At 36.8% G+C, this 15,978-nt stretch overlaps 1 pseudogene; it reads right to left on the bottom strand.

Annotated features, from left to right (window-relative positions):
- Positions 1 to 10,652: 10,652 nt before the first annotated feature.
- On the bottom strand, positions 10,653 to 12,530 carry LOC145099603 (3-isopropylmalate dehydrogenase, chloroplastic-like; annotated as a pseudogene).
- Positions 12,531 to 15,978: the final 3,448 nt, after the last annotated feature.

Here is a 15,978-nt window from a genome sequence, read left to right as displayed (position 1 = left end):
CTTTGACTGGGAAGAGAAACAAGAGAAAGGGTTCCAAACTCTGAAGCGAGCCTTATGCGGTGCACCGATATTATCCCTCATAGAAGGGATAGAAGATTTCGTGGTTTACTGCAATGCATCCAAGCAACGGCTCGGTTGTGTTCTTATGCAATGAGGAAAGGTCGTCGCCTATGACTCAAGACAACTTAAGACGCACGAAGTCAACTACACTACACATGATCTTGAGTTAGGGGCAGTGGTATTTGCTCTGAAGATCTGGAGACACTACCTGTATGGTATGAAAAGCACTATCTTTACAGACCACAATACTCGATACTTCGTTCATCCAGGTTCAGATAAGATGTATCTGGATCTCAAAAAGTTAATACTGGTGGCCTAACATGAAAGCATAGATTCCTACCTTCTTGATCAAGTGCCTTACTTCCACCAAGGTTAAGGTCGAATACCAAAAACCCTCAGGTTTACTACAGCAACCGAAGATACCTGAGTGGAAGTGGGAGCGGATTACAATGGACTTCATAACCAAGTTGCCCAAGACAATGGGTGGTCTTGATACCATTTGGGTGATCGTGGACAGGTTTACTAAGTCCGCACACTTCCTGCCAATCAAAGAGACTTAGGAAGATTGTTCGACTTCATGGTGTTCCCATATCTATCATCTCTGATAGAGACAGTTGATTCACTTGAAGATTTTGGCAGTCGCTACAAATGTCCTTGGGAACTAGGTTGGACATGAGTACAACCTACTTCCCACAAACTGATGGACAGAGTGAGAGGATGATACAAACATTGAAGACATGTTGCAAGCTTGTGTGATCGAATTTGGTAGAGCATGGGATACCCATTTGCCGTTAGTCGAGTTTTCATACAAAAACAGCTACCATTCTAGTTCAAAGTTGCTCTATTTGAAACCCTTTATGGGCGGAAGTGCAGATCCCCTCTATGTTGGGCTGAGGTGGGTGACACGCAACTAGCTAAAGGATGAGTTCCTGACAGCACTCTCACGGGTCCAGAAATCATTCGGGAAATGACAAAGAATATTGTTCATATTTTTGAAAGATTGAAAGCCTCTAGAGACCGACAGAAAAGCTACGCTGACAAGAGACGGAAATCGTTGGAATTTCAGGTTGGTGACCTTGTTCTATTAAAGGTCTCAACTTGGAAGGTCTTGATACGCTTTGGAAAGCATGGTAAGCTAAATCCAAGGTACAATGGGGCTTTTGTGTCACACCACAAAACCGGAACGGCGGAAACGTTCTGGGGTGGATGACGTCATGTCAAGTATCACAACATATGCAGTATAGTAATCAAAGTACAACAACCATTGCATTAATAGTAATAATTTTATGTCGGTTACATGTTATAGTAATATCAAAGTAATTACAGAACATAGCATAGATGCAGCTCGGTACTAGACTTTCTTCACAAAAGCTCCTGGGATGTACCTGTCTATCGCTGACCTGAGAGTACAAGTTATTTTCAAAGCGAGTATCAACATTTTATAATGCTGGTGAGTCCATAAGTATTTAGTGTCATTTGTATAAATACGCATTTTTATTCAAAATAACTTTATCAAAAAGTAGTAGTTTAGAATCTACGGTGTATTAGCGTCTTTTCCAGAAAATCCTATATTTTCTAAATAAAAGCAGTCTTCTACCAAGACTCGACAGAGTTATGTTTTAAAGAGTAATTTTCCCTTACATACTATCATTACCAAAATAAGGTATTTGACTTTAAATAAAGTAGGAGAATATCACTAGCAAAAATACTAGGGGAAAATAACATATGCCTCAGCAGAAATACTGCTGACTAAGGCAAAAGAAATCATAGACTCCAGGGGAGTATCGAATGAATGATACGCCTGGCTCAGTCTAACAAAAGGAAACACAGGCCCCAGATGGTATCAAATGAACGATACGGCTAGCAAGGTCTAAAACAAAGAATACAGAGACCCCAGACAGTATCAAATGAACGATAAAGCTAGCAAGGTCTAAAACAAAGAAACACATACCCCAGATAATATCAAATGAACGATACAGCTAGCAAGGTCTAAAACAAGGAAATACAGACTCTAGATAGTATCAAATGAACTAAACAACTAGTAAAGTCTAAAACATCCGTTAATCCTAAGTGGGTTGTCTCTAAGTACAGTGTTGATTCTCGTTACCTTAAGGCCATGAATTATAAGGTAAACATGGAGATACTCGTAATCATACTGATTGACACTAGAGTACTTGACGCCTTGCAAGCGTCGGAATAAATGTGACATTTGTCACCCCTTGGCTTGGTAGGCCGAGGACTGTAGCTAGCAATCAGGGTGTGGGAATGTCAGTCCCATATAAATCTATACACACAATGCCCGCTCTCCCTCCAGGAGACTCTAGTTACCAACTTGACAACGGGGAAATCTGTGTCCTGAAGATGCATCTCGTATTCTGAATTCTATTAGAGGCGCTAGAATAATGATATAGACTCACGAATGAACTGACTCCTTTGGAATTCTCGTACTAGAAAGAGTAAATAGAACCTCCTAACTATTCCTATAATAGTTACTAGTGTCTCTGGTCTATGAACGTTGACTGGAAGGATGCCCTTTCTACCCAAGGAAAATGAACTAGTCGATGGAAACCTTTATGTCTATACATGTATACATGATATATAACTAATGTTTAAATGACCTTCGAACGGATAACCGATACCCACCAGACCACATCCAAACGAGGAAAAGGAAATAGGGTGAACTAGCCTCCCTAATTCTTTTAAACACTATTTATATAATTATACAAATACAGGCATGCATTTAATGAAGTAAAAGCATAGAAGAAAATTCTGATGAAAACTTTGGAAAACCTTTACACATAAGAAGTTTACGACTTGATGTCAGTTTGTAAAACAAGTTTTAAAAATCTTTGGAATCCTTTGAAAAACCTTTCATAACAACTTTGAAATTGATTTTTATAAGACAGATTAATTGAAGAAAACCTTTAACAAGAGTTGAAAGCGAGATTTGGAACATCTTAAGCTGGATAAAACAGTTATCATGCAAAAATGTATTTGGCTATACAGTTATTAATCACATGTGATTTATATAATAACTGTATAGATCAACTTGTATCCCCCCCCCCCCTATAAAAGCAGTTAAAACCATTTAAAAGGTTAATTTAGGGGTATGAACTCGCTTGTCGTGGGCGATTCGGATTAATGGACGGTATAGGATGCTAAGTGTCAAGTGAGGACTTGACCACACACGCGAATCCTATTTAACATGTAATGATACATTGAAGTATCTAATTAGTCATTTAACAACTAATTAAGCAATTAAGGATGTCTTACTACATAAAAACACTTTGCTACAAGTGCTAGAAGTACCAAGGGTTGCATATAAGGTGTGTATGGACTCACATTGGAGTTTACTCTTCAAATGATGTCCCCTATGGGTGTTTACAGTTTCAAGACCACTTCCCCCACGCGTTTACAGTCGTAAACTCATGGTAGTGGTGTTATGGGATGTTTAAAGGTCTTATCTCACTCATAGAATCATGCTAGAGTCGAATCAAGGGCTAAGGAAGTGATTGGGGCTCAAAATGGACACAATAGGGAGTTTACGGTCCTTGGACCACTCCTTGAGGATTTTACGGCCGTAAAAACATGAGTTTACGGTAGTAAACTCATGTTAGTCCATTTCTTTTGTGCTTTGGTGGTTCTAGGCTATGTAGGCAAGGTTCTAGTCACTTATATGAGCATAGGAAGGTGTTAAAGGCACTTAAACACCTTGGAAGGGTGTTTACGGTTTTGGGAGACCTTCCCAAACCGTAAACTCAAGTGTTGCTCATTTGGGCATGTTTTGGTGCATCACATGAAGGATTACAAGGTTCTACGCACTCATGGAAGCTTTTGGGGGTGTTTGAGGGGTAATTTAACACCCAAAAAGGTGTTTATGGTCCTTGAAGATGGGTTTACGGTCCAAGAATGTTCTTGGGCTGTAAACTCATGTTTACTCCCCATATGTTAAGATTTTGGTGTTCTAATCCCATATGTGCAAGACCACAAGTCATATCTAAGCCCTTGGAGTGATTTAGAAGGGTTTTGGGGCTTCAAAACCCCACTTATGGGTGTTTACGGTCCAAGAGTGTTCTTGGGCCGTAAACACATGAGTTTTCCACTTTTGGATGTCTTCAACACGAATTTGCATGTTAAATGAGCTAAACAACAAGTTAGGGTAGATTACTTACTAGTTTGGGGCTTTAAAGAGGCGATTTTTGACCAAACCCGATTTGTAGAGAGAGAAAGTAGAGAGAGGAGGTGTCTAAGGTGTGAAAAACGTTGGGATGAAACCCACTCAACCCTTATATAGGGTTGATTTTACAGCCTGGGTGGGGGTCCACCCAACACCAACAACAAGCGGGGTTTTTCGCGACTTCCGTTAAACACGGCAAATTTTAAATTTTACCTCCTTATTTCTGGTTCGCTTGACAAATATTATTTAAAATATTCCAACGGGTTTAATATCCGGTAAAAAATATTTTTGGGATGAGTTTGGCTAATTTTTGACGTGCTTAATTATGACGTTAAAACTAACAGAAATTTTGGGTTGTCACATTTTGAGATTCTTGCAAGGATCGACCCTATAGCCTACAAACTCAAACTACCTCAAGAACATAGTAACATACACCCTACCTTCCATGTGTCGAACCTGAAAAAGTGCCTATCTGATGAGACTCTTGTTATCCCACTCGATGAAATCTAGATCAATAAGAGCCTTAACTTTATGGAAGAACCAGTATAAATCATGGACATGGAGGTCAAGCATATGAAACAAAGTCGTATCCCGATAGTGAAGGTTCGCTGGAATGCAAAGCGGGGACCTGAATTTACCTAGGAGCGGGAGGACCAAATGAAACTTAAGTATCATCATCTTTTCCCTTAGTCTATGTGTATTTCTTAGTCTTAATTTCGAGATGAAATTCCCTTTAACTGGGGGATGATGTGACAGCCCGAAATTACTATCTTGTAAGTCAATCAAATCAATCAGAAGTTTAGATTTGTTTCTGTTATCTTTTTACTAAGTTAAGGGCCATATTATGAGTTCTAGGCCTAGTACACTTAAGGGGTTGTATGTTAGGAAGTGTTAGCAAGAGATCGGTGGATTGCATTCGAACCGGACCCACTTTCAAAAGAGGTTCACAGCCGCATACTAGGTTCACGGCCGTGAACCCATCTTGGGTCGTGAACTACCCTCCCCTATATATATGAGTTCTAGCCATACCACTTCTTCATCTTCTAGCCATGAACATCAAGATCCTCTCTCAACTATCATCAACCGTTAACCCTCCTTTCTACTCAAAAGTGTAAGAAACACTTCCCTTTTATTGTTATTCATGTGAAACCCTTTGATTCATCACCTTTTCTTCAGGATCATCAGGTGTTCTTGGGTCGTGAACCATCCCAGGGTCGTGAACACGTCATTTGGGTCATGAACACTTCAAGTTTTCTTGGACCGTGAACCCTTTAAGGGCCGTGAACTCCTCTTGTGTGGTTGTGATCACATTTTATCCTTTCATTCTTGGTTCTAACACTTCATTGTAAGTGTTCCCTAGTTCCTAAGGTTGTTTCGTATGCATATTAGTTGTTATACGCCCTAATTTCATACATATATGTGTCAATATATGCTAAATAGGATCCATTTGTGCTCAGGACTTCACTTGGCATACCAAGCATCCTATATCGATCTTTCATTTGAATCACTCACTGCAGGTGAGTCCATACCCCTACAATTACACTTTTAAATTCTTTTAAATGCTTTTAGGGGGAGAGTACAAGTAGAACACTATACAATTGTGTTAACCATTTATATGTGAAAACAACACCCAAAAGGATTTCTTATACTCAAGAACCTGTTAAAACTCTTTTAAACTATTCTAAACTTCTTTTATATCAAATCATATTCAACTATCTATTTACGTATAAGTATGCTTTAACGGACTTAGGACTGCTGCTAGATACCTTGACTCCTGTTCCTTGTTTGGTTGTGGGCTTAGGGTAGGATCACTAGTCCAACGATCGGCTAAATCATAGCTTTACTTATTGAATACATATATGAATATTAAACCCATTTTTAAGGAACATACTTAACTTAGTTGCTTATGGTAAGCAATCGAGTCTTTTCTACAAATCAGTAATAGTTCAAACAAACATACTAGTAAACTATAATAGGTATAGTTTAGAGAATCACTACATGCTATTTCTAGAACAGAGAAACATACATGAGTCAGTACATTCATGTCATTACTATACATTACAAAACATACTATAAAAAGAATAGAAAGGAACACACATACTATAAAAAGAACAGAATAACTACAATGTAAACACTATTTCATGGCATAACAATATACTTGTTGTGTCACGTTTTGTAACCACAGTCTTCTAGAGGGAGAGCGTGAGTTTGTGTATATATCTATACGGGATTGACCATCCTACACCTTGTTGCTAGCTACAGTTGGACCTGCAGGTCTACGGGTGACAAATGTCATACCATTTTCGACGTCTGAAGAATGTCTTGTTTAGTACTAGTCAATCAAGCATGGTTATAATCCAATCACATTTTTACCTTAATTAACAATTTGGTTTAAGGTAGTTATTGCTTCTGTAAGTATTTTATACATCACTACTGTACATCTTCATTTCCATTACATTCATATGTGATATTCTCACATTGATAAATGAAAACTATTTTTCTAGTAAATATAGTTATAAACTTGGAAAAGCATACATTTTTACAAGAGAACAAACATACAAAACAGTTGAGTCTTGGTAGAAGACTACTTTTCATATTAGTAGAAAATATAGGATTTTCTAAGTGTACAAACATTTACATCAAAACACTTACAAACATTTTCATGAAACAGATGCAAACTTTTGACACTAAAATACTTATGCACTCACCAGCTTAAATGTTGATCTACGCTTTCAAAATAACTTGTATTCTCAGGTAACCAGTAGACAGGTACACTGGACTAGGTTTTGAAAAGACGGAGCATGTTTAAGACTCATCTTTCATTTTGATACATATATTTTCGGTATTTTACAACTATACACAGAACACACATGTATACACTATATTATTAATGCAATGGATGATGTTGTTGTTTGTGTTTACTATTGTGCATTGTTTTGATACTCTACATGACGTCCTCCGCCCCCGAATGTTTCCGCCAATTCGGTTTGGGGTGTGACAATTTCAGGCTGGCCCAACACTATAATATCAACATCAAATCACCGATAGGATCAAAGATATCTCTTTAATAACATCTATTTATTGTTTCACTTATGTCTTACCAATGTATAACATAATTGTTAATTACAACTTATGCGTCTCAACTTGGAGAATAAAATATATTATCATCTTACAATTACTTGTGATTGAATCCATGAAGTAATATCTAAGTATGAGTTTTCCAATTCTTAAATCTATATTTAACTACTCATGAGTGTTAGTCTCAATCTTGATGATATGTTTAATGACCATATACAATCAACTAATACACCATGACAATCTAAAAGTATGACTGCGTGTGGAGGTTTTAGGTAACTAAATACTCAAGACTTGGATTCTAAACATGAATAATGAAACACGATAACAAAAAATTGAAGATGGTGGTTCACTAACTAATAAATAAATCTCTATTATCTAATCACCAAAATCAATCACAATTTATAGTTTTTACACTGTTTCAAAATATCAACTAACTAGTAAAACTAATATCATCTATCATCCATATGCTCTTAACATGTGATATGGCCATATTTATACCTATATTTAGGCATTATTTTAATACATTTTAAGCCATATTTTAGTTATTTGAAAACATATTTGGTACTTATTGAGTTAAATTACATTTTGCAACCAAATATGACATTCTTGAGGAAAATGGACCAAAACTGACAAAAGTTGAAACCTGAAAGGACTGAAGCTACGTTAGGACTTTAATAAAGCTTACAAGAAGAGAAAATTGAGTCAAATAGAAGCTCACAACGTGCGACTTTACTACTCACAGCGCGAGAATGAAGATTCTATAAGATAGCTACACGGAATGCAGTTTAATTGCCGAACATGATTTGTGTTGAGCTCACGACGTGAGCCTTAATGCTCATAATGTGAGAAGCGATATTTGTAAAATATAAATATCGTTTTGCCTATCTACTTTATAGAGGTTGGATCTAATTTTCTAGAGCGATAATTGATTTTAGTGGCCAAAGATCTGCGAAAAACAACCCTTTGGAATAGAGAACACTTGGAGACTGAAGATCTGGAGATCCCACATCACATTGGTTTGCATTAGATTAACAATGTCGAATTATTATGACTTTGTGTGCTTATTTTCTACTATGAGTAGCTAATCATTAACCTTTCGTTTAGTGTGGATGAACCCCAAAACTATGTGTTAGTTTCTAGCTTATATTTGGATTTTATGAAGTTGGTTAATGCGTGTGTTTGATTTCCTTTACCTAGCATGTTAAAGTTTGCATCTTTGTTGCTTAGATTAAGTTAAGTGTAGTTTAATGACCAATTGGAATTCATGAACTTGTTTACCTTGTAGTTTATGATCTTTAAGTTGCTAGAGCTAGGGTTAATCACATCTTAGATTAAGTAATAAAGGTAACAACTTTATCTATGGTGTAGGACATTAATTTGATCATAATTATGTTTAACTTAGATATATCTTACATAGCTCACTTATCATTGATAATAAATTATGTGTATGCTTGTGTATGATCATTACATTGTAGTCCATGAATTGGTGAAAATATTTGCAGATCGAATCAAGACTACTACTTATATCTAAATTGGTAACAAACTGAATAAACCCATACTTAGAAACTCACTACTAGAAAAACAGCCTTTTACGACGCACAATGTGTGTCGTAAAACGCTCAGACGACCCGCAAATGCATGTCAAGAAAGGCCCTGTCAAAACGAGAGACGGCACGCTTTTACGCGTCGTCTATAGACGACGCGCATTTACAACACACAGTTACGACACGCATTTACGACGATCATTTATGACACGCAATGCGTATCAAGAAAGGCCTTGTCATAAACGAAGACGACGCGCATTTGCGTGTCGTAACCTTACGACACGCGTTTAGGACACGCATTGCGTATCATTAAAACCCTTGTCATAAATGAAGATGACACACATTTGCGTGTCATAAACTTCAGCAACCATTTACAATATGCATATACGATGTGCCTTTACGATACTCTTTTACGCATAATACAAAAATATAGAAAAAATATATATACCAAAACAATAAATTTCATCCAATAACATCATGTCAAAAAATTGTAATACATTGATATTAAAGGGATCTAATTGTACATTGTTATTAAGAGGTTTTCCCTAACTATATAACTAATACTACATTGCTATAAAGGGGCATCTTCTTGTTTCACATATCATGTCAAAAAAAACATCCATATCATTAGTTTGTCATGACCTGGTGTACTCTACTGGATTGCTGTCCATCGGAAAGAGCATCACAGACTCCATCACTTGAAATTACAAGCCGCCTACCAGCAGAAGATGGCTGAAGATCATGAATAAATAAAAGTTGTTAATAAAAAGAGAAATAAATTGAGTTTAATTACAAAATTAACCTTCACTTGTTTGACATGAGGAACTGGAATAATGAACTCCCCAACATCTCTATCTCCAATAGATCTTGAAAGTCATAACCCATCTCGCTAACATTTTAAAGTACCAATCTATCATAAATATAAACCACCATACCATAATACACACATATTTTTAAATCTCTTATTTATTTCATTCAAATTTAACATACCAGTGATCCAATAGCCAATAATGCTCGGTATTTCGCATCAACTTCTGAAGTATCCCCTTCTGTAATCTGTAGGAAAAAAACAATATACAAATTTTCCCTTGTTAATTTCTAATTTAAGTATTAAAAAAAGGTTTATGTGTATGTTACCTCTAAAGCTGCTGAAAGAACATTAGATTAACCTTCTTCATCCTTCTTTTCAATCAATACCATGGCATAACTGTAACGCTCAAAATAAGTGGATCATCCATTTAGTTCAGATAATGATTTATTACCTCTGCATCTTAATTCTTTACAACTTGAAGCAAAAAAATGATATATTTCCATCAAAGTAAGATTATCCTTGTCCTTCTTCCCCCACACATACATATTCAAAGTAACCAAATTTTTAATTGAAATACAAAAGTGGTCCCTATGCTTTCTGATCTTTAACATGTTTACTCCAAAATTGAAACTTTTTTAATCTAAAATCAAGATCTTAGGTACAAACTAAATGTAGTGTAAAAGTGCTTACCCTTTCTGTGTCATCAGGAATTAGAACAACAGTTTTTTGAGCAAGTACCACATCAAGGGTTTTGTAATGCTTTTTAGGGCAATCAGTTAGAGCAATCAATCTTAAATCAAAGTAAATCTTTTTAGGGTCAAGCAGATTAACCATTTCAATAGCATAAAATAGTTATTCCTTACTGTAAATGGATTAAACCAAGAGCATAAAGTGTAGCCCCTTCTGAATAGGGACTACCACCTCCACCACCACCACCCGCCCCACTTTGTGGAAGGTAAGGTGCCATTAGTGATCTTCCTTTCTATAAATGGCCTCCATGGATAACACCTAGTCCAGCCGTAGCACTGAACATAGCCCAATTTGTCGCCCTGCTTAGCCAATCCTGAAATCGTATCCAAACATAAAACATTTACAAATTGCTCATAAATCTTGCTACAAATATAAGCAACGGATGTTCTTTTTAGGGATTGCATTGTTACTATTATGAGTACAGAGTTGTAAGTCAGTTACAAATATGTGTAAAGAAAATGTACATACATTGCTATTATAGTAGTAAAATGATGAGGTATGTAGCTATGATATAGTGAAATTACCAGATTCTCCCTCAAGAATGTATCCACTGTTGTTTCAGCATGCATAACCTTATCCTAAAAGACATATATGCGAAACGGCTATATAAAGATTTGAATAATATTATCGTAAATAAATTAACCATGAATATACCTGAAGCTTGTTAATGATAACTGGAATTACTTCTGCATATGCTTTCTTGCAATCCTGCAATCAGGAGTCCCTATATGCCTGGTGAAAGTTCAACATACAGAGCAAAAAAGCTAAATGAATTGCATGGCTTTATAAGCATCTGATATGAAAAAACACAAAAGAATGAAAAGTTGACCAAATAACCTTAAATGTTGGCATGGCTCCAGTGTAGAACCTCACTGTATCACCATATGCTTTAGATTTGATGCATTTTCCATATGCTTCAGATTTGATACTTTGGTTCTTCTGGCACGCCCATCGGTGAACCTCCTTTCTCTGTCTCTCCTTCCACACCTAATGTTTTAGGGAAAAAGATCAGATTTTTAATAGTGAGATCAAATCGTAAATATTAAATTTTAGTGTAATGAAAGTATGAAACATGGTAAAAGCTATGTAAATTTAATAGATTAAGAAATAAGCCATCAGTTTTCTACATGATGTTAGCTTTGTGTATAGTAGAAACTCTTTTTCTACTATGAGCTTTAGCATAATGAAAAGCATATTCAGCCACTCTAAAACTTGCATGACGTGTTATGATTTTAAGACTTTCAACAACTCCCCGGACAACCTATAGAAAGATCAGAATTTGCATAACATTGATTTGAATGTATCATGTATGATATGAATGATGAATCTATATGAAGATGATATAAACTTACTTGATGTTCAAGACCACTGTATTCTCCTTCTGTGTTTTCATGGATTGTGATGAATCTCACATCATCATATCGAGTTTTGTAACCAGGTAGACTGTAACATGGTCCAAAATTTGCATACAGGTTTAGTTCTTTTCTTAAAGTGAGATTCAAGGAACGATGACCTTTTCCAAATGGTGTACCCATGGGACCTTTTAATCCAACCTTGTTTCTTCTTACAGATTCTAGACTCTCCCATGTGATAAAGCTTTGGGTTCTGGGATCTACTTTTTTCCCTACGTAATGTTCTTACCATTCAATTGGGACTTCTACAACATTGAATATCTGCATAATGAGAAAAGCAAATTCAACATACATACATAATTTGATTAGCGATTACTATTCTAAATTGAATCTATACCAACTAAACAGTAGAATGATAATACGAAATTCTTAAACCCCAAACTATGCAACAAAATCCTAAAAATGAAAGAAAACAACAGCATAAGAATAACACAATTGTTGTAAACAAACAAGGATCAGGTTTTAGCAATATATTGAGTATAAAGAAGGCGGAATTGAACCTGTTTAATAGATGTTGCGATCTCGAGACCAATACCGTCATCGGGGAAGAGAGTAGCGCGAATGAGATCGGAGGAGCTAGAAGTATAGCTCTGATCGGTCGACGAGAAAAGCCTGTTGGTAGGGTTCTTGAAGGTGGTTGTGAATACCTCATACGCTGTGTGGATTCGGAGGAAACGTCTCGCAATCTGCAAAGCCATGGTTGACGACGTGCTGAAAGGAAACGCCAAGTGAAACGCCAGTTCCAAAGAAATCGAAAAAATTCAAAAAAAAAATGCCAGTTCCAGAGAAGCAGAAGCTTGGAAGAAAATAAAACCCTAGCACGTGCTAGAGAGAAGGGAGGTGGCGACGGCTTAGAGTTTACAGGGAGACGGGAGGTAGAAAATGAAGGGAGATCTAGAGGAGAGAGTATCAGAGAGGAGAGTCGATTGCGAAGATGAAAGATAGATAAAATGTAGAAATAACTAGGCGGGTTTTCAAAATTTCAGGGATTTCGTTTCCCCCCTTGTCTATTAAACGCGTGTTTCATTAAAATTATAAAGCAACAGGTACAGACCACGCACGTTAAGATAAAGCGCCCTCCATGTTTTCAAATTTTTTTTCTTGAGACACTAAATTAAGGGCACGCAATAATGCATGACGTAAAATCCTTAAAATTTTTGAAGAGATGACGCTATTTTATGGACGCTCTCTTTTGTGTAACATAAATCAGTGCGTGTCGTAAATGCTATTTTTTTAGTAGTGACTACACATAGGAATAGGGGGATTCGAAAGTAAACAAAAGTGTCTTCTAAATCTTGTTTACAAATCGTTTTTAGTTTAGTGTTTAGTTTTAAGCTAATCTGAACTTGAAAAATTAGATAAAAATACTCTTTAATTATTGTTTTTAGATTAATTTTTAGTAATTATATTATTAGTTAATACTGTTCCCTATGATCGACACCCGGCTTACATCAGCCATTAGGAATTTGACGAAATCAAAACATTCTTTCCTTGCCTTCTTATGAAACATTTCTACAAGTTGCAAGTTCGTCTCAAATGGAAAATATTCCTTGAAAGTATGTCGGAGTTCTGAGGACATAGTTTCTATCATGACGCAAGAGACATTTGTGGCGTCATCAGCAAGCTTTTTATTAGAAACAATTTCTTCAGGTGTAGCATTATCCATGTCAATCTCAGGAATTAGGTTATCGAGAACATATTCTTTGTTCTCACAATGAATTGTCGTGTGACATTCCGGAATTTAGGTCATAGACCGTGAGTGAATATTCATAGTAAATCTCTGTGTAATTTGACTCATTGAGTTTTAGTGCATCTAATATAAAATAAATGGGTTCATTTCAAATATTATAAGATATCAGGTGATATCTTACTTCCACGTGTGTAAACTATCAAACGAATCAAACTGCAACCCAAGTTAATGAGTCTAAAAAATTGAAAATGTTTATTTAGCAGTTATGAGCAAAGCAAACATCAAAATCTTATAATACTTGTTCCCCTATTTCCGAAAATATAAAGAAAGTCCAAAACGGAGTTCGTACGCAAAAGATACGACCGTTTTAAGAAAAAAAAACAGTAAAACACTAACTTTCTTTAATCGTGTAAAACCGAATCGATCCTTTTAGGTACCTGCACACCTCCGATGGAAATCCGAGAGCGTTTTGAACTCAGGCTATAAACTAATATTTAATTTCACACTCAAACTATTTTTAGCAAAAATATTTGCAAAAGTAAAAAAATCGAGCGTTCGTCGCCATTTAGATACGAAAATTTAAATGCAATTTCCCAGAGTTCCATAACTCGAAAAATTAATCCATTTGGGTTTTTTTTGAATCTTTGAAATCACTCTACCAAACAGCACATTCGAAAAAAAAATATTAGATGTCCCGAACCCAGTACTCAAATCGAGGAACATTTTATGGCATGTAATGCTAAATTTGGTCACTTTGGTGGGACCCACCATGTGGGATGAGCGATGAGGAGGCCCATACGACCCCCCTAACCACCGTCCAAACCTCTCTCTTCCTTCCTCCCATCCCTATTTTCCTTACACTCCACTACAAGTACTTAGCAAGGGTTTGATGAAGTGTTTGACCTTCCTAGAAGGCATGGACTTCCAAGCTTGAGAGAGAACCGTTACTAGTATAAATAAAGGGTCTTGGAGACTCTCAGTCACACACCAAAAACTCAGCAAGTTCTCCTTCTTTCTCTCTATTTTTCTTGCTCTCGGATCACCCTCCAAACCCGTTTTGACCCCTTTCCGGAAAACCACATTGTTCCACCACCGAAACCAACTATGTACCACCCTCTTTTGATCAAGATATCACCATCCAAACACCATCTCACCTCCTATCCACTCTCCCCTCTCATCCCCTCATCGAGTTCTGCCAAGAAAAAAGGAAGAGAAAAGTGACAGCCACCTTGCTGCCACCCAACTGCCACCACCGAGAAAAACCCGCCACTACCAGAATTGTTGATGTGTTGCTGCCTTAGAAGATCAACCCCCCCCCCCCTCTATCCCTCCCCACTCGTTGATCACCACCAGAAGAAAAAGACAGAGGCAGCAAGAGACTTCTGAAATTCTCTCGCGACCCTTTGCCACCCATTGCCGCCCTTCACTGTCACCAAGTACTAACATCTTTGACCCTTACCCCTACCACCGTAAGTGTTCTCCACCTCCACCATTATTAATTTGTACGGTTTTGATCAAAAATTGCCAACCAAACTGTGACATCCCCATTTTCACGGTCAGAAAAGACCGATTTTGTTTATGCTTTATAAAAATCAAACTACCTCTTTTAATAAAAATGTTGCAGAATTTGTTCCCAGTAAAACATGATAAATACGTTATCAAAGCATTTCCGAAGAAAAGTATTTTTTATTCATTTTAAAACATTTGGGATGTCATCGTCAATACAGAAACATAATCATAAACAGAACTTACATTCATTATCACTAGTAATTTACATCTCCTTAATCTCTCAGTGTAATGTGACATCACAACAACGCCTGTGATATAAATAAACTGAGTGGGTCAGGTTGGGAAACCTGGTGAGTACATAGGGTTCTAAACCCACAATAATATAATTAATATGTTTCAACAATCAAACAATCATCCCAATTACCCATCCCCATTATCTTCTTTACTCTTAAGGATCTACCCTAAGAATCAGTTATTCCTCGTTCATTCATTCCTAAGTATCATCCTAAGGAATCGGCACGAAGTCCATTGTTGCCACGGTTTACACAACGGGTACTAAGTCTGCATGGTCGCTAGGGTTTAGGAATCAAGTCTTCATGAACACCAAGGTTTAGGCATCAAGTCTGCATGATCACCAGGGTTTAGGCACCAAGTCTACATGGTCACCAAGGTTTAGAATACACCAAGTGAACACATCGTTCACAACACCTACAGGTTGCGAGCCTGCTAGTGTTCCACTGGACTATCTAGAATAGTCCGGGGTTGTCATCCATATTCTGCTGAATGACAGGGCCATCATTTGGGGAAAGGCTTCTCACATCGTCCACCGTTCACCCTCACCTCGTGGTCTATAACATCTCTCAACTAGTCATCCAACTCATATTCCATCTATTACATCTACCCATGTTTTACACCAACATTATCGTAGATATAAAATACATATATAC

Source organism: Lactuca serriola, chromosome 4 (assembly GCF_051521515.1).
Source record: "Lactuca serriola cultivar US96UC23 chromosome 4, Lser_US96UC23_V15, whole genome shotgun sequence".
Classification (NCBI taxonomy): Eukaryota; Viridiplantae; Streptophyta; class Magnoliopsida; order Asterales; family Asteraceae; genus Lactuca; species Lactuca serriola.
This window is presented reverse-complemented; position numbering and strand designations above follow the sequence as displayed.